This window comes from Schistocerca piceifrons, chromosome 6, assembly GCF_021461385.2.
Source record: "Schistocerca piceifrons isolate TAMUIC-IGC-003096 chromosome 6, iqSchPice1.1, whole genome shotgun sequence".
Taxonomy (NCBI): Eukaryota; Metazoa; Arthropoda; class Insecta; order Orthoptera; family Acrididae; genus Schistocerca; species Schistocerca piceifrons.
Genome location: NC_060143.1, coordinates 68325047 through 68345044, shown reverse-complemented (window position 1 = coordinate 68345044; position 19998 = coordinate 68325047).

Sequence of the window (19998 nt, the reverse complement as noted above, 5' to 3'; positions counted from 1 at the left end):
CCATATTCAGTAGCACACCATGGAAGCATTTCATTACTTCCATGGTAACATTTCTCCAGTCCCACCATGCAGAATGTTAGGGAAGTGGTGTCACTTTATGTATTTTTGATGTAGAATACCTATTCGTTTCATCTGCTATTTGTTGAAATAGGTTATCTGTAAAAATTAATTGAAAGAATCTGATGGGCGATGATGGGACAGAACTACTTTCTGTTATAAAACCACACTTTGATTCATCAAAAGGAAAATCTGTGAAGTCAGTGTCAGTGTCGCTCCACATTCGCCACGAATCCTCTGCTGAATCACTAGAAACATGCACAATGTCACTGTTTTCTTCGTCATTGTCACTCGAACTGTTTTGAAATGAATCACTATCATAATCAAAATATTTTCACTCTCGTTTTCACTTAGAGATTGCTCTATAAGATCTAAAATCTCTTTCTCAGAAAGGACTGTACGTGAAGAACTAGCCATTTTGAGCGCGTGGACTTGAACGTAATAATTACAATCTTTGACTTAACACAGCTGCTACTGTTTGACACCGAGTTAACACTAGTTCTCCTAGATGGCAGCACACTGTAGCAATAATGCCCAGTAGACTCAAAATACATCTGAGAGCTTCGAAAAGTCGTGTCGAATGAGGATCGACATCGGAGCGGAAAACAGATTTCGCGATGTCGAGTGGCACTGGACATTGGAGTGGAACGGGTTAAAAATCGTGAGTTGGAGAAATCCACAGCTGCTGAGCACAGCCTCACAAACAAACATAAAATACTGTTTGACAAAACAAAAGTTTTGTTCCAGGCTCCAAGACAGTGGGCCTCTTTAATTAAAGAGGCTGCAGAAAAAAGAATGTGTAAGAAAATTGCAACTGTGACGGTGGATATAATCTTAACAGTGTATGGATACCAGCTCTCTATGCAGAGAAGATCCATATATGTTTGTAGCAATGTTGACGCTATGGTGGGAGCAGTGGCACCACCAACAGACACGTTGAAATAATCTGCAACAGCATGATGTAACTACCGACCGATCAGAAGCCGCCTTTCGGTTATATAAGGCCACCACTGCAGTGATTTTAACAGTCAGTTGCTCCTTACGATGATGATGGTTGAAATCATCAGAAGCTCAAGGTTTTACACTGAATTGACGTGCCAAGAAGGCCATGAATGTTTTGTACAACAGTGCCGTCACGAAAGACCTCCTTCTCATATGACTTACTAATCGATCTAACACAAGATCATGCTGTACTGCTTTTTTAATATTGATAGTCTTGTTACTAAAGGTCAGGATGAGACTGACTTCCACAAAAAATTGAAACAGCAGCAGAAGAGGCAGGTAAATGATTTAGAGGTAACTGATGTAAATGACAGAAAAACTCTGTGGATGAATTTCAGCCACAGATCAAACAATGTGAAGCCCAGTGTAATTGTGAAGTTAGACAAAACAGAGGATATTACAAACATCAAATATATAATTTTTTACTATTTAAAGTGAGATAGACATAGAGAAGTGCTCCATTTAAAGGTGAGCAAATGCTGCTACACATTTAGAATGCTTAAAAACTGCTGCAGTGAACAAACAGTAATGTGTGCTTATTATGCACTAGTTTATTGTGATATTGTATTACTTTCGGGGTAATTCAAGTTTGGTAGAATGCTCATATACTATTCAAGAACTAATAATAATAATAATAATAATAATAATAATAAAGGGGCTGCACCTAGGTTGCCCTGTAGGGTAATTTTCAAGACATTTACAATTTTAACTCCTCCATCCACTTATATCTATGAAAATATCTGCTTTTTGAAACTCACCCTCAAATTTCCATCCTTAAACAGGAAGATCCATGATGATCCAACAAGACAAAGAAATGGTTTTCATAGAGAAGCTCATAAGAAAACAGACTGAAGCGCCTAGAACCACTCGACCACAATGGCCGGCTATTGCTCTTCCCTTATGAATTAAAAGGATACCAGAGTTGTACATTTTTTAAAAATGAGTTTAGAAATGTTAATAAGGTAAAGCTTTTACAGTGTTGTTGAGTACACGAATTTTCACAATTTCAGTACACCTGTCTCATAATTCAAGTTAAATGTAACCGTATTGACTGACTGATGCACTGAGTTACTACAGAAGTTGGTTGTTCATAACTAGCAGTGTTATTATGAAGTTCTGCTTAAGGAAATGTCAATCATATGATATAGTTCAGTGTAAAATACTTATTTTTTATGTACAATAAAAATTTGATCTGCCATTACAGAGTATTAAAAAACACACACATGATGTGCGTTCAAGAGATATTGAGAATTTTCATTTTTTTTAAACAATTTTATTTGTTGTTCTACATTAATGTTATGTCATTAGATATTATACACTTCAGCCAGCACTTCCTCCATTCCCTGTAACTCTTCCAGAACTTGATCTTTGTGACAGCACTTGGTTGCTTCAGCATCGCGCATTCAATCTCCTCTATGTTTGTAGGATGATGGCCCTTTAAAGTTCTTTTTATTTTTGAAAACAGACGAGATAACAGAGGTTCACATCTGGCGAATATGGAGTGTGGGGTATCATTGCAGTGTGGTTTTTTGCCAAAAGCTCACGACCAAGCAATGAAGCATGAGCAGGTGCATCATCATGGTACAAAACCGATGAATTGTTTCATATCTAAAACATCTGAAATGATTTCATGGCGTAAGTCAATTAACAAATAAGAGAAATCAGCATGCACAGAAAGATTTCAGTGCTTGTTTCTCCTGCACACTGTTCGGGAATGGAATGGTACAGAAATAGCTTGAATGTGGTTTGGTGAACTATCTGCCAGGCACTTTACTGTGAACTGCAGAGTATCATAAAGATGTGGATGCCAACATCTTCAGCAATGTCTCCAATTGTGATTCGGTGATTGTTCATAATCATTTCTTTCACTTTCTCCACATTTTCATCAGTTGTTGATGTTCTGGGATGTGCAGAATATCATCATCTTCAAGGTCTTCACGGCCATCTTGGAAACAGTTATACCACTCGTAAACCCTTGTTTTATTCGTAGCAGGCCCACCAAATGTATTATTCAACATTTCCAAAATTTTGTTATACTTTATTCATTTTTATGGCAAAATTTAATGCAAATTCTCTGATCCAATTGAAAAACCAATCAGTAATCACCGCAAGCAAACACGTGTAACCTTCTTGACAACTGACAGCAGAGTCAAACACAGTTACTGTAACGACAACTGTACATATAATAATTTTTTTCTTTATGAATTTAGATAAATTAATGTAAGCAATGTTTTGAACTTCTGTTTCGGTTCGTATCGTTATGTTAAAGAAACTGTGAGCAACTTTTGAAAATGAATGTTATTATTTAATTTAGATTTCAAATAATGTGGTAATCAAAGGGAAGTGTATCTAATGTTAATACTATTGTAAGATGTGAAAATTGTAATTTATACACTTGGTCCATACGTAGGTAATGCATTAGGATATGTGTAGTAGAAAACCTGTGGTGAATACCCTACCTGTAGGGGAGCGGGAAAAGGTGGAGGCAGGCGAGTGCGGGAAAACGCACACTGGCGCGGTTCGGCACAACGGGCTCGGTATAACAGTCGGAGGCGAGCAACGGTCGGAGTTGGGTGTCGGTCAGAGGAACACGTACTGTACCGAGGAGGCTACCCAGGAAAAGTGGATTCCATTGAGCCTCAGATGAAACGATTCCGACGACTACTTGGCATGGCTATATTCTGAGGCACAAAATTGGAAAGATTACGACGCTAAGAAGATGGAAAGTGCCGATGTAGTGTGAGCCTTAGCCGTGCTTGTATGTGTGCCGTGCTGCCCGCTATCTCACTGCCCGCCATCCGTCGCACCGACTTGCACAGGTCAAACATTTATTTCATCTTTAGAAGTGTATCTGTGTGGACCAGTGTCGAAACTGTTTCTAACTGTTCAATAATAACGTGACTTTTACCTGAATTGACTTAGCCATTACTGATCCTGATCACTGTCCTAGACAGGGTCCTTAGCTCGTATTGTGCAACCCGAGTATCCTGAACTGAAAGTTTAAAGTTAGTTTCAATAAGAATTATCAGCAGTCAAACCTTTGCTATAAAGAAGTTTACAGTTCTGTGTGTTATTACAGATGTTGGTAAAGAACAAAAGTATGACTAAATTGGAAGAGAGTTTTTTTTGGAGTGAGTTAGCGATGTTATTTAATTAATTTGAGACAGAAATAATGACAGTTAAATTATTCAGAAGTAAGACAAAAGAGTAGTTATCCATAGATTGATAATTTTGAGTGTTAATTTGCCTTCAGTACTTAATAGTTTCAGTATAATGACCATAACAGTTTCATGCCCCCCCCCCCCCCTTCTCTTGTCCATTCTTTCAAACCTTGAAATGTGCTGATCAGATTCGACCAGTAAAGCTAAATTCTATATTAATCCTAAGTGTATTAGTGTTTTTCCATCCTTAATAGTGACATTGTGTGTGTACTTTCAAGATTGTCGATGCTAGGGCAATCTATGTCCGATTTCAGTCTGATCAATATACAAAATGCAGTTCGTAGTAATCATTGCTGTGTGGTGTTGTGTAAATTTAGCTCGTCCAAATTAGTACAAAAAAGAGAAAACTTTAGTTCAGTGGATTTTTCTGGTTCCAAACTTTGCCATATAACGCATCATTACTACGTGTTACTATGCTTGTACATGCACCCACTTGTACAAGGAAAAACTCACTCATTGCCTAAGTAGGCTGGCGACCGAATTATTAATTATAGGTAGCATTTACTGTGTGTACTTCTTGTCCATGCGAACGAGCAGTTATACTTTACATTTGCTTGATGCATCACTGTAGTTATTGACTGAGTATAAGTCCGATCTTGCTTTCATTAGGTACACGCAGTCAACTAATGTACTAAAATCCTTGTTTATAAGGTGAAGCCCGTGAACTTATTACAGTACAGGCTTTATAGAGCTAACGTACGTCCGAACGGGCGGTAGCGTTACATTACGTTTCACATGTGTGTCAACACAAGAATGAAAAATTGTACAAATCAGACTGAAATTGTACAAATCAGACTGCTACAGCCCATGAAATTGAGGCAAATTCACACTTATCTGTCACGTCATGTCTCATCAAAACATTCTGCAATACATTTCAAATGGCGGCATCCACACTATCTGTCCCATCACATCACATTACTTCACGTCACCGTCAAGGTTTCTTGAAACGTACATTTTAATGACTGACTTAAACCATCCACTGTTGATCACGATCCCCGAACTCATTTCCTCCCAATACACTGTCATGTTTTATCCTTCCATAGCCCGCATCTTGTTTCGTCATGCCGGTGCTAGGTCATGGTTATCAGTTATTATTCTCCACCTTTGTTATTCATTCCTTGTTATTGTTTTGTTATAGATTGTTACATTGTTATTCCTTTCATAAATTTCAATAAAGAATAATGAAATTTTAATTGAAGCAGTAAGGCAACAGTCCGAATTGCATGATACAAGCAAAAGCAGATATTCAAACACCGCTGGAAAAGAGGCCTTATGGAATAAGCTGCCAGGTAAGAGACAATGAAATACATTTGTTACACTGTAAAATTTACTTAAAACACATAATTTAGACTAGGCATACACAATTTCAAATTAAACTGCCTCATATGGCTCCTCCCATGAAATCTCTCCATGTAAATAGTCCACGAATATCGTTCTTACAATGAATGCAGAGTTCTTGGCGAAGCCACCTTGCCTGTTGAGAGTATTTATGTTGACTGGTGGGTTTGAAGCATTGTTTGGCCGCTCAGATACAACATAACATTTTTTGAGTTGTGCAAAATGTATGTAGCCAAAACTCAAAGCACACGAACAGAACTGACATAATCACTGCACTACACTGCTAGACGAATGATGGGCAACTGATTTTCGACATACCTGTAGCCCTTCTGGAAAAGGCCACTTCCTCTCGCAAGAGCGCTGCTTGCTTGTGAGTTTACTGACAGACTATAGCAGTTGACTACACAGTTCCCTCCATCGACATCCAGGTCAAAACTTTCTTCCCGACAAAACTTGACAGAGACATCCCAGATTGTTCCATCCTACTGACAACCTATGTAAATGCCACCATATGAAATGCACTGTTCATTCTGTATCATTCCGTGACCTGTGAATCAACTCTGAAACAATTATATGATCAAAACACTTGCAGCAATATGAAATTCAACTGAGTAAATAGTTGTGTAGATTTTTCTCTGAATGGAGAATCTCTTCCAATGACTTTTGAAAAAATATCCAAATAATACGGTGATATTAAATAATATTTTTTTAAGTCGGTACACATTACAAGCTGCACTTACACTGTGACAGATACAATGTTTGTTGGACTTTCACCCCCATGATGCATGATGAAGTGTTTCATCTAATTGAAATTTAAATTACATAACACATTTAAATGTTCAATAATGATACTTGTGTTACAAAAATATCTATTAGCAGTAATGAAGCACAGCATTCAACGACAATGCTATTGTGCACAGTATTGTTTAATTGCTAAGGTTGGCAGCAAGTGGACGCAAAACTGCTCCAGTCTCATTTTTTAGTGCGAGAAATGAACTATTGCTTTCAACTAGGTCAAATGACACAATTTATCCTTGTTAAGAATTCAAAGAATTCAATAATTAATTTCAGCATTAAATGGCTACCTGCTGGCGCTGACGTCCTCTGATTTACAACACTTTTTTTTTTTTTAACTGAGAACTGGAGAAAATGAAATTTTCCTTAACATATCATTAAAAACTGCTGATTTCACATTAGTCATCATATTATCTTTTAAACAAAATTTGCCTCTGTCCACCAATTGGACAACGTATTTTGTAAGTCGGTTCATTTGGGGGAGGTGGTCAACAGCGAGGTCATCATTCCCCTCGGACTAGGAAAGGATGGGGAAAGAAGTCGGCCATGTCCTTTCGAAGGAACCATCCTGGTATTTCGGAAGCAATTCAGGGAAATCACAGAAAACCTAAATGAGAATGGCCAGACACGAGTTTGAACTGTCGTCCTCCCGAATGCGAATCAAGTGGGCTAACCACTGTGTCACCTTGCTCGGTAATGTATTATGTACAAGAGAGGCTATGAAGGATATGTTTTCCAATTTTCGTAGGAGCTTCCATTTATGCACTCAGATAAGAAAGAAAATATAGCAATATTCAAATAAAAATCTACAAGGCTGGGTGTATAGCTTTACAGCCCCCCTCCTTTCTCTCTCTCTCTCTCTCTCTCTCTCTCTCTCTCTCTCTCTCTGTGTGTGTGTGTGTGTGTGTGTGTGTGTGTGTGTGTGTGTGTGTGTGTGTGTGTGTGTGTGTTTTGCCTATAGGTAAGAGAACCCTTTCTTGTTGTGGAGTAGACCATACTCCAAATTTTTACAGTATCTTAATCAAGCTTGATATACAAAAATAAGGGTCAAAATTATAATTGCTGTTCCTCTGTATCTGTACAAAGAGCTTTCCAAAAGATGCAGAAACTCTGGAAATGTGTGTATTGCTGTTCAAGTGGTCTAATGAGAATAGTGTAGTAACAATCATTAATGACATGAGAGCAGCTTCTTGAGGGTGACATTGGGAGGTCTGCTCAGCATCACGGATCATTAAGAACTTTCTTCTTCAAACTGACACTCGTAAAAAAGTACGGAGGCCTGACCAAATCTCAAGATCATTAAATGATTTGTCAACAGATATGAGTTGTAAATATTTTTTATAAAAATCATACATCCATTTGACAACATGTAGTCCATAAATAAATATAAATGCTTCACAGGTACTGTCTTAAACAAAAATGCTTATTAAAATGCTCAGAAAAGATAACCAACATACAAACATATATACAAAAAACAAAATATGCATATATTAGCTGTATGCATCTCTGATCATGAGCACATTTCTTGCAACATCTTTGTTATACATTGCTGAGACACACTTTAGCCGAACTAAACCACTTTGGTAACCACTTGCTATCCAAAAGAAACTTCTGAAGTTTGGATTCCAAGCAACCTGTAAAAAAAAAAAAAAAAAAAAAAAAAAAAAAGGCATATCATTATATAAGAGTACATAGCATGCTGTTTCAAGAAACACAAAATAATATAGGACTTCTTTAACATCTTGCACTGCTTTCAGATCTAAAAAAATATAACATTCAGTCCCCAGTCTCACTCTGTCTTTACACATGACTCCCTTCACCAGTCTTCAAGATATATAATTGTGGAAAGTGGGGGCCTTTAGAAACATTGTCTTTTTAGACTGCCGGGAAGAGCCTTCACATTGTTGGCTAACAGAAAACAAACAAACAACATTTCAACGTAACCTACATGTAATTTTAATTATACTTGATGAGGCCTTAACATTCCTTAAACATTCAGATGGATGACCATTGAGTATAGCTGTAGCTGCAACTCTCTCTCTCTCTCTCTCTCTCTCTCTCTCTCTCTCTCTCTCTCTCTCAACACACACACACACACACAAACGCACGCGGATGCACAAGAGGAGGTAGACAGAGAGAGAGAGAGAGAGAGAGAGAGAGAGAGAGAGAGAGAGAGAGAGAGAGGGGGGGGGGGGGGGGGAAGGAATGGCCATGTTATGGCTCGGTGTACAGTCTGCACAATGACATGATTAGATTAATTAATTCTTTTTCCATAGACCATCAATATGACACTTTGTTGAAGTAATACATGCACACTTCAAAGCAGCAGGCATTAGAAGTGTGTTGTCATTGATGAGGGTGTGCTGTGAAAGAGCACTACTGTGAACTTCTGATAGAGTCTGCCACGGGTGAGAGCCTATTTAAACTCTGCCTCACTATGCTCGCACTCAGTTATTGTGTTATTACTGTTCGCATACATTTGCCTTATCATATTGTGTTTAGTGTATGGTACGGTGATTGGCGTACATGCTGCAGTCTAATAAAGTTGTACTGACATTGTTGTTTATGTTGTGTGTCCAAGTCACAAGATTTGTAATGATGTGGAACATGTCAGTTTAATGAAAGGTTTCTTTATATGACATAATACAATTTCTTCAGTAATTGTAAAATTTCTAATTTATATCTGAAAATTCATCTTCTGAGTAGGAGCTGCTATTCAAAAATTCTTATAATTTATTTTTAAACGCTGGTTGGTTATCTGTCAGAGTTTTGATGCTATTTGGTAAGTGACCAAATATTTTTGTGGCAATATGCTTCACCCTTTTTTGTGCCAAAGTTAGATTTATTAGATTTAAGCCAGAATAGTGAAGTTCAGCCTTTCTTCTAGTGTTGTAGCTGGCCACATTGCGGTAACGACATTTTTTAAGCAAGTCCACATTAATCTGTAATAGTGAGTTATAGCTGTTAGAAGCTCTACAAGGAATATTCTGATACTACCTATCACCCATAAACTCAAAACAACAGTACTGGGTTCAAGTGTGAATGTATGGCGAGAGCAATCAATGTAGTACCAGAGTTATTCTTCTCCTCCGGTCATGGTCTTCAATTTGTTTATCAAATTTACTTCAGAACATTTCTTATTAAGGTAAAAACAGATCATGACCAAGCAAGAGCCAAACCAGAAATCAACTGGTCATTGTATGTACCTATGTTCCCCAATCACACTTGTCTAATGAAAGTAAGTGTACAAAAAATGTGGACAAAAGATTGGTGCATACTTTCTGTATTGCAGGTGGACTTATTATGACATTCATTCAGGCTTGAACAAAGTAGGTTAAGAAATGAAAACTGCTATCCTGTAACATGTATTCCACATCATATTGCCATAAAATCACCAAAGTTCAGTCAATAAGGAAAGTCATTCTGCCACAGCAATATGCCAGCTTATAAGCCAACCAAATCTTGTATGTGGTTTTAGAAGTCCAAAAACAAACACTCCACTACGTAACTTTCAACTCCAACATGGCTTCATGCAATCTATTTCTCTTCCTAAAAGTGAAAGAAGCCACCTGTGGGCACTTTTTGGATCCTTGAAAGCAAGTGTGCTTTCCTACAAAGTGTTCACACAAAGCTCCCCCACAAAGGCACATAATATGCCTTGAAGAACAGTCATTGAGAAATCTTGGAAGTAAATTTTCAGAAAAATGGGTGGGGGGTGGGGAGAGGGAGGGAGGGAGTGAGTGAGTGATATGCATTGCATGGCCCTTGGGTAGTTGTTGAAAGGTAGAAAAAGGGTTGCAAATCCTGAATCTTCTAATTCTGATGGAAGTTGCATGATTGGTTTATGGTCTTTAGCGCTAACATCCCAGCCAGCTAGTTAAAATATTTTGTTATTACCTTTAACAAACAAACACTTTATGCTGATTCACATTTTCCCCAACGTAATCCAGCAATAACGTTTTGCAGAGTTCAGCTGCTGCTGAATAGTTGTCTTTCCTTTTAAAAACTAAGCACAGTTGTGTTGTACATTTGCCATTTGTTTTATGAAAATCATCAATTTTAGTTAACATAATTTTTCCTCAAACATTTCTTATTTATCAAGATCCAACTTTCTTGCCAATCAAGCTGCTTACTGCAATCAATGATTTAGTGCTTCCAAAATTAATAGGTTGATCAAGATAACTGTCATTCTTTAGTGTCATTGCTTTGACTGTGCCCAATTTTCCTAACACATACTTCTTAAGTTTTTAAGGGACCACACAGAACATTTCTAATTTTACTTCTACATCTATACTCTGCAAACCATTGTGAAGTGCATGGTAGAGTGTACTTCTCACATATTATGGTGTCACTCCACGCGAAGACAAAGACAGCCACTAAAGGTCTGATGCACCTCCTTAACTCACTCTTGAAAATCAGCACACAGCTACTGTGGATGATGATACCAGGACTCTACCACCATTCATTCACTGACTGCAACAGGTGAGTGAAAACACTTTTCACTTTCAGTCAGTCTGATGTCTGCTAATTTATCATCAATATGTGCAGCTGATAGTGATGACACAAATTCTGTCACAGAGGGCATTCATCAACACAGCACCTGCGATATCAATATTTGCTTCAATACAAAAATTTTACAGGTGGGAATATTCTCCAAAACATTTTTGTTTATTGTTTTTATTTTCTGTAGTTTCTTTTGCACTCTGCAACGTCTGTTATTTGCTTTCTTTGTTTCATCTTCTTCTTTTTTTATTTCCTTCAGTACTTGTACTTGTTTTATATGCTGCCATTATTCTCGGTCTTACTTTCTCCTTCCCTTATCTCTAAATTATCATCTGTCACCTCTGTAACACCTAGTTTCTTAGATTTTGGAAGGACGACTTCCTTGACATGCCTTGTCAGATGTCTTCAGTTTTATGCTGTAAAGTATCCACAACATGTGTTGTGTCATGGTTACTGGACATCACAAAGAAACATGACAGATCTCATTATTGATTAAGCTGAAATTCCAACTGCACGTTTTCATGAACTGGCTGCAATTACAGTATGCAGCCCCTGGCTGGCACTGACAGCAATTCTTGCACTGTCTGTCTGATACTTATCTAGATATTCACATATCCTGCAATGGTTATTGAGATTGTGGGTGGGATGATCTGGAAATTATTTCAGATCTCTAATGTATGGCAGGTGGGATGGAAATCTGCAAACTGTTCAGGCTGTGTTTTGCACAAGAGAAATGATGAGAGGGTGGGAAGAAAAATTATAGTTGGAACACAAGCTATAATTAGACAAGTATGGTGAAAGACACTGGTTATGTTCTTTTGAAATGAACAGTTCTACAATTCACCTAAATTTTATAGACAAAGATTTGGATCTCACTCCTCTCAAATGTGAGTCCAGTGTATTATCTGACACGTCAACTTGCTTGGCCGTTCTGCAAAATGTGGCACTGGCTGAGTACAGAGCACGGAAGAATTGTCGAAAAGGGAGGTAAATATTAAAAAAATCATGGTTTTTGCCTCACAAAACTGAAACCAGTTCATAAAAACAATGATGACAGGGTTACCTGAGGATAACTTACTCGATTAATGGATATTGCTGGGTACATTTCAGTTGGAAATATTCTCATTTGATCAGACTGCCGCATCCAACGTCTGGCTTCCTGTGGCATTTGTGAAAAATCATCCTGGAAACATTAAAAATAACTATGTTAAAAATATTGTTACAAGACTGTTACTCTTTCTTTTGATCCTCCTCCAGTTGTTTTTGTCACATTGTTACATTTCTAGTACACTAAAACTATGTATAAAGTGGATAGAGACTTAAGCTGTGAGGCAGCTGAAGAAGACAATTATTGTGGATTATTAACAAACCAAGTAAGACAGCTATTACAGATTTGACATTTTGTCTTTGTGAGTGATACAGCATTCAATACATGTTCCATTACACAAGCACTAGGAAGGTGTCAACTATGTCTTAAAGTGTTACAGCACTCAAAGTGCTCTTTATGTATGATATAAGACAGCTGGTTGCAACACTTGACGAATTGACATTCTCAGCAAGACTGCAGAAAAAAAGCTTGTTGGGTCTGATTTTTACATTCCACTAATTTTAATGTCATTATAAATGTTACATGAAGCATGAAAAACAGATTTAAACTAGCCCAGAACACTATAAGACTATACCTAAATGAAAGTCATAGAACAGTGGTTAAAATCAGATCATATAAGAACCGAGTTTCATTATCTGGGAAAGAAGAAGGGGGTAAAAAAGAGGGAGAGGGGCCGCAATCAAATATTAATACTTAATATTAGAATCAACAATCTGACACGGTAAAATTGGTCTTCAAACCACTTTTTATACACCTAAATTTACCCATAAATGAGAGGCTTTATGGCATAAACACGTGGAACAAAAATAGGAAGGATGAGAAATGAAATCCATCTGTTAATGCGTGTTCCCAATTTCTCAAGGCCCTAGAAACTGTTTTGTTGAACAGATCTGACTTTTCTTTTCTAGTACAGAAATCGACTTACTAAATTTCAGCGTAAATATTGCATGCAAAATCAAAAGGAAACAAAGCATAACTTTTACCCTGTTTGTGCTTGGCTTCATGACCCCTACAGCTGTATGAATATTGTACCTACATGTGAGTCTCCATTTTAATGTAGTTGTTAGTTATGTTGTATGGCAATAAAACTGTCCATTAAACATTAAGATTTCTGTGCTTCAGGGTTTACTCACTTTCAAAACTTGTTTCACTTCCTCAACAGCACCTTCAGTCCAAAAAGTTTTGGGACTAGATTAATGAAAAATAGAATGAAGTTAAGATGCTTCAGGTGTTCTTTATGGTGTTCCCCCACTTACGTACAGTGCACAAAACATTCATACAACCATCTAGAACTCAGAGAAGTCCTTCTTTGGGATGTTGTTCAACTAACACATCACATTGGCTTCAATGTCTCTTGTTGTTGTTGTGGTATTCAGTCCTGAGACTGGTTTGATGCAGCTCTCCATGCTACTCTATCCTATGCAAGCTTCTTCATCTCCCAGTACCTACTGCAACCTACATCCTTCTGAATCTGTTCAGTGTATTCATCTCTTGGTCTCCCTCTACGATTTTTACCCTCCACGCTGCCCTCCAATACTAAATTGGTGATCCCTTGATGCCTCAGAACATGTCCTACCAACCGATCCCTTCTTCTGGTCAAGTTGTGCCACAAACTTCTCTTCTCCCCAATCCTATTCAATACTTCCTCATTAGTTATGTGATCTACCCATCTAATCTTCAGCATTCTTCTGTAGCACCACATTTCGAAAGCTTCTATTCTCTTCTTGTCCAAACTATTTATCATCCATGTTTCACTTCCATACATGGCTACACTCCATACGAATACTTTCAGAAATGACTTCCTGACACTTAAATCAATACTGGATGTTAACAAATTTCTCTTCTTCAGAAACACTTTCCTTGCCATTGCTAGCCTACATTTTATATCCTCTCTACTTCGACCATCATCAGTTATTTTGCTCCCCAAATAGCAAAACTCCTTTACTATTTTAAGTGCCTCATTTCCTAATCTAATTCCCTCAGCGTCACCCGACTTAATTAGACTACATTCCATTATCCTTGTTTTGCTTTTGTTGATGTTCATCTTATATCCTCCTTTCAAGACACTGTCCATTCCATTCAACTGCTCTTCCAAGTCCTTTGCTGTCTCTGACAGAATTACAATGTCATCGGCGAACCTCAAAGTTTTTATTTCTTCTCCATGAATTTTAATACCTACTCCGAATTTTTCTTTTGTTTCCTTTACTGCTTGCTCAATATACAGATTGAACAACATCGGGGACAGGCTACAACCCTGTCTTACTCCCTTCCCAACCACTGCTTCCCTTTCATGTCCCTCGACTTTTATGTTTTCAAAATGGTGAACTTTCATGTGAATTTCTGCACAGTGTCATTTTGTGACAGGTTCATACTGATAACACTAAGTCTCTTCACTTATGATAATTTTTCCAGAAAATAATTGTTCATATTTTGCATTTGAGTCAAGTTGCGACAAGCTTCTATGCACCGTTCCTTTTGTTCAGGGGTCAAGGTGTGTGGGCTCTACTATGCTCTCATTTTTGTCTTCTTCAAAACATTCTGGAGAATGTCTTAAACACTTGATTTAGAGATGTTGCTTCATTGCGATTTGTGACACAACACCACTGACACACTACTTAACAGAGCCAGCTCACACAAGACTTATCAAATGTATGTGTTGTTTACAGTTACCAGCTTCACCCTTTCTGATATGCCCATTCCCAGACTCTGCCCATAAAAATCTTTTCTTCAGCGAAGTTACCAATGTTAGTGGATTCTCCCACTTTCCCTGTTGTGACACATGCCTGGCAGCATTCAAGCTCTCAGTAGGCAGTAGTTATAAGGTTTGATTCATTGGTGTATGTGCCTATCAGCCTCTGAAAACTACAATTATTAATTCCAACAGTGTGGTTATGCACAGTTTTTGTAAAATGTAAAACTGAATGAAGGACTTAAAAATCTCATGTATTAGAAACAATGATTTTTACTGTAAATACCTGTTTCTTGTCATGTGCCTGTTCTGACTCTAATATCTTTCTTTACATGGTTATTTCTATAATGGTGACATCATTCGACAATATTCTACATTATTTTCTGATTTCTTGCTACATTAATTTATGAGGAAAGAACTTTAGTCCCAGGGTTTTGAACTGCATGCAGCTGGGCATGGCTTCAGTGAGCTATGTAACCATTTCTATCACCAGTTAGCATTTTTTCTGATTACGCACTTCATTTTCTGTTTTTCTTATTGAAATCGCCTCCCTCAAACACACACACACACACACACACACACACACACACACACACACACACAGACTGAGGGAGAGGGGAGGGAGGGAGAGGGAGAGGGGGGGAGAGAGGGGGAGAGAGAGAGAGAGAGAGAGAGAGAGAGAGAGAGAGAGAGAGAAAGGGGGAGGGGGAGAGAGGGAGAGGGAGAGAGAGAGAGAGAATCATCTTCTCTTTCCCTTATTCACACATAATCTTGATGCAAAAGACTCTGAGAACAGGGCTAATTATAGTTGCAAACATTTTGTAGAAAAGGTGAACATAATTTTTCATACACAAGACGCAGTACTTAAGGCTTGATGTATGATTATTAAAATTTGTACATACCGTTGGAAAATCACACAAAACAATTCCGAAGCTTTTTTCGACATCATTGTAAGTTCTAGGCTTCAATATCAAAGTTTCTTGTGCTTTCCCCTCTGCCTGCTGTGAGTCATTCTGCTCACTCCTAACTTCTTTCTTCTTGCACTGCTTGTTGGCATCAGAGGCTTGGCTAGATGTGGGTGAGTTCACCTGTGAAGACAAAACACTCTGACTGTCATCGCACGTTGACACATCTATCTCGCAATCCCTTACAGAACTGAAGCTTGTGCATGTTACATCTTCAGAATATTGTTCAGTCTTCAGCAGATATTTCAGATCACTTGAGTTTTCGCTCACACTGACACTGTCATTTATTTGTTGACTCTCGTCCAGTCCTTCCTCTTCTTTAGCAGTTGAAACAGGGTCATTCACACTTTTGTTATCATCTCTGATTTCAATGGGTAATAATTCATCCACCTCCCTTTCATTGCTAGATCCACATGCCTTTTCTGAATGTGTGCCACTGGCAACATTAATAGTTTCTAAATTTTTTCCTGAATCAATACCAGCAGAAACCTGAGAATTCAATGATACTAAGCTAGGGACACCACCGGTCGTGGACTTGGATGCTGATGCCTGTTGCTCCACGGTCTCAGATGGCACGAGTTCCTTCTTTTCATCTTTCCCAGCACTTCCAGACAGTTCAGATGTGGAAGAAGATTCTTTGAAATTAATAAGCTCTGCGTAACTCAGAATCTGAAACAAGAATTACCTCCTTTAAACTTGTAAATAAAGTAATATGGCAAAGCTGTGTACAACAAAGTGTTTCACAGGTGATGGTAAAAAATAATATAAGATACTTTACAGACATAAGCATTAAACCAAATAAACACTAAAAACATAGTTACAAACAAAAAAAATATTAAACAAGTAATACCAGAAAGAAAGAAAAGAATTATTTGAATCTTGCGAGAAATGAAGAGGAAACTGATCTGGAACAGGAATAAATGAGTCCTGTCTCTCTAGCTGATGACAACAATAATAAATTAGTCAGTAATGTCACTCTTGCAGAGGTTAGTATAAACAAGGGAACAGGGTGCTATCTGCATTTTTAATTGGCTTTCCATCTCCACTCTTTATCTGTACATAAGACAGCTCCCTCTGAGTAGATGGTTGTCACCTAACTGCTGTGTCATCAAATGGGAACCACTGGGTGGTGTTCTGTTCCCTGTACTTGTTAACTGTGTCTTAACCAATTATTCAAACAATGGAAAATCCAGGATGGAATGGAACAATATTATGAAAAGGAAAGTTGCTACTGGCCATGTAGGGACAGTGTGTGTGTGTGTGTGTGTGTGTGTGTGTGTGTGTGTGTGTGTGTGTGTGTGTCGTCTATTTTCAACAAAGGCCTTGTTGACTGAACGCTTATATTGTGACAGTCTCTTTTGTAACCAATTATTCTACGTAAGAAGCCCTACTCTTTTGATCTTTCGCCTTCCTTCATCCGATACTACAAAAAATGAACATTTATTTGATACCTACTTACCTCAACAAAGGGAGAGATAGACAGATAGATAGACAGACAGACAGACATATACAAAGATAAATATAATGTAATCAGATAGATAGTAAATCTATTCACCAAGTGGCGGCAGGAGAACACACATATAAAAGGCATTACAGTTTGTAAGTTTTTATGGCAGGAGGGTTGAAGGGCAAGAAAGAGGGGTGGAGGAAAAGGACTGGTGGAGTCCAGGAAAAGAGGTAGAGTTTGGAAAAGTCATCCAGAACCATGGTTCAGGGGAGATTTACTGAACAGAATGAGAAGGAAAGACTGACTGTTGGGGACTGCACCAGTTGAGATTTGAAAAAGTGAGAGCTTAAAGGTTAAGACAGTGTAATATGAAAGACAGAGATTACTGTTAAAACATAGTGCACGAGTTAATAAGAGTGGAAAGCTAAATCCATTATATGTGATAGAGGTGGGAGAGGGACAGTGAAAAATAGACAGGTTCGAAAATGTACACATGCTAGATTGGCCTGATTGTTGGTGGTCTTAAGTGGTCGATGAAGTCTTAGGACAGGTAACAAACCATTTAACAACAGAAAGTCAGCTCTTATTATGGGCTGTGTCCCATTCACAACTGCCACTTGAACTTACAACATAGGCTTAGGTTTAGTGCAATCATTTGTCTTTGTTGTAGACCCGGCAGTGAAGAGGTGACGACCATTACAGTTATGATGAGGCAGATGAGTGGACGGATAAACAGGCACAACCGTACTGGTATCCACCAAGAACTGGAGTTTGTTACAGAGATCAGTAACAAACAATCAACAGCTGCTCTTCGGAACACAAATCACCATCATTACTGACTTCGTGACATGTTTCCCATCTCGCATGGCAGAATGCATTTCTGTGCTTGAGGTCCAAACCTTCTGTGGTACCAACAGATCTTATTTGACGAAGGTGGTCGGCTGTGTTTTCCAGTGAGCGATGTCACTGAGGTGATGTGAATGGAATGTCTTGTTTGCAGAGCAGCAACTTGTACAGTGAGCTCCATGATCTGCACCTGTAATGGTGCTGTAACAGAACTGGCCAACGAGCTAACAGTCACTACCACTGCAGGTAAGTCCATATTTGTACTGCAGCCTGTGGTCTGCACTAACACGTCCAGTGCAGACTATAACAATCTTCTGTGCATCTGAAGGGAACCACGAGAGCCAGATGTTCCTTACAATGTCCTCATTAACAGCATTGCTCGCTAGTGTTCATAACCAGCGCAGCAACTGCTAAGGAGTGCAGTCACCTAACTCCTCTGTGTGCAACTACTTCTCAAGCTGTTTTACCTTGGACTGGGATAGATGCATGATCAGGGCATTATACACCTGTATGTTCCCCAGATGATCTGGGATTAGAGGGACAGACAGTGGAAGAGAACATAAGAAGGAGGTGGAAAAATGAATTAGAACAGTCAACGAGAGGACTAGAACAGGAGTAATGCAGTGCTGTTTGCAGCAAAACCTTAATGTGTTTTAGCATCTATGAGACACAGAGACCTTTTTTCCAATGTCACTATTTTCAAATTTCACAGATGGAAAACCATCTCTCACATCTCTATCTTTTTCCATCATTCTCCTTTGTTTTTGCAGTCACCACCCTTATTCCATTCCCTGAACAAACCAAATGTGGATTTTTCTCTAACTTTCCATCCTTCCTTCTACTTTCTATCTTCCTCACCATATTATATCTGCTATTCTTTTGAGTTTTGTCAATCTCTGTCAATTCTTTACTTTTTAATTTTGTTCTCTGCTTCTACTGCCTTGTTTCGCCTTTTATCTTTGATCTGTTATGGGTAGTTTCTATACATGCAAACTTTTAAAGAGGGAAGCTTCGGGATTTAACGCCATGTGACAACAAGGTCACTAGATATGGAACAGAGTTCAGGTTACGGAAGGATGGAAGGGGAAATCGGCTGTGCCTTTTTCAAAAGAACCATCCAGACATTTGGCTTAAGAAATTTAGGGAAATCACAGAAAACCTAAACCTGGTTGGATAGATGGGGGATGAACCACCACCTTCCATAACCTGAGTCAAGTGTCTTAGCAATAAGCCAACTCACTAGCGAACCTTAAGTCATCGTCATCTGGCACAAAGTAATTGGGAAGGTGACATTAACAAGGAGTAATAGGATAGAACATGTAATTTACAAACACACACACACACACACACACACACACGTGTGCGCACACGTTCAGCAGAACTGCACATAACTAAGTGTGACAACGTAGCTAAGTGGTAAAGTGCCAGACTAACAATCCAAAGGCCAAAGATTTTATCCTGCCAGTCTTGGGATTTTAATCTGTTGCTTACCAAACAATGGAAAATCCAGGATGGAATAATGACAATATTGAGAAAAGGACAGATTGCTACTCACTATACGGTGGAGATGTTAAATAGCAGATAGGCACTACAGAAAGACTGTCAAACAAGTAAGTTTTTGGGGGTCTCATCAGCCAGAGGTAGTGATCATGTGTGTGTGGGACACGTTTGTGCATTTGTGTGTGTGTGTGTGTGTGTGTGTGTGTGTGTGTGTGTGTGTGTGTGTGTTTATTGTCTAATTTGGATGGAGGCCTTTTTGGCCAAGCTTACTTGTTTGATAATCTTTCTGCGAATGAACATCTCCCCTTTTTCATGATCTGTCATTTATCACTTTTTTAGACTCTGGAAATGAGTAAACTGCAGGCCTGGTCCCCCTACAACTGTCTGAGTTAGTCAGTTCATAGGTTTTGAGGACAGCAATACATACCACTTCCAATAGAACCATGCTTTGTCGTGCACTGTGGTGTTCAAACACTCACTGCACCCCCCCCCCCCCCCCCCAAACACAAAAGGAAAAACTTAATTGA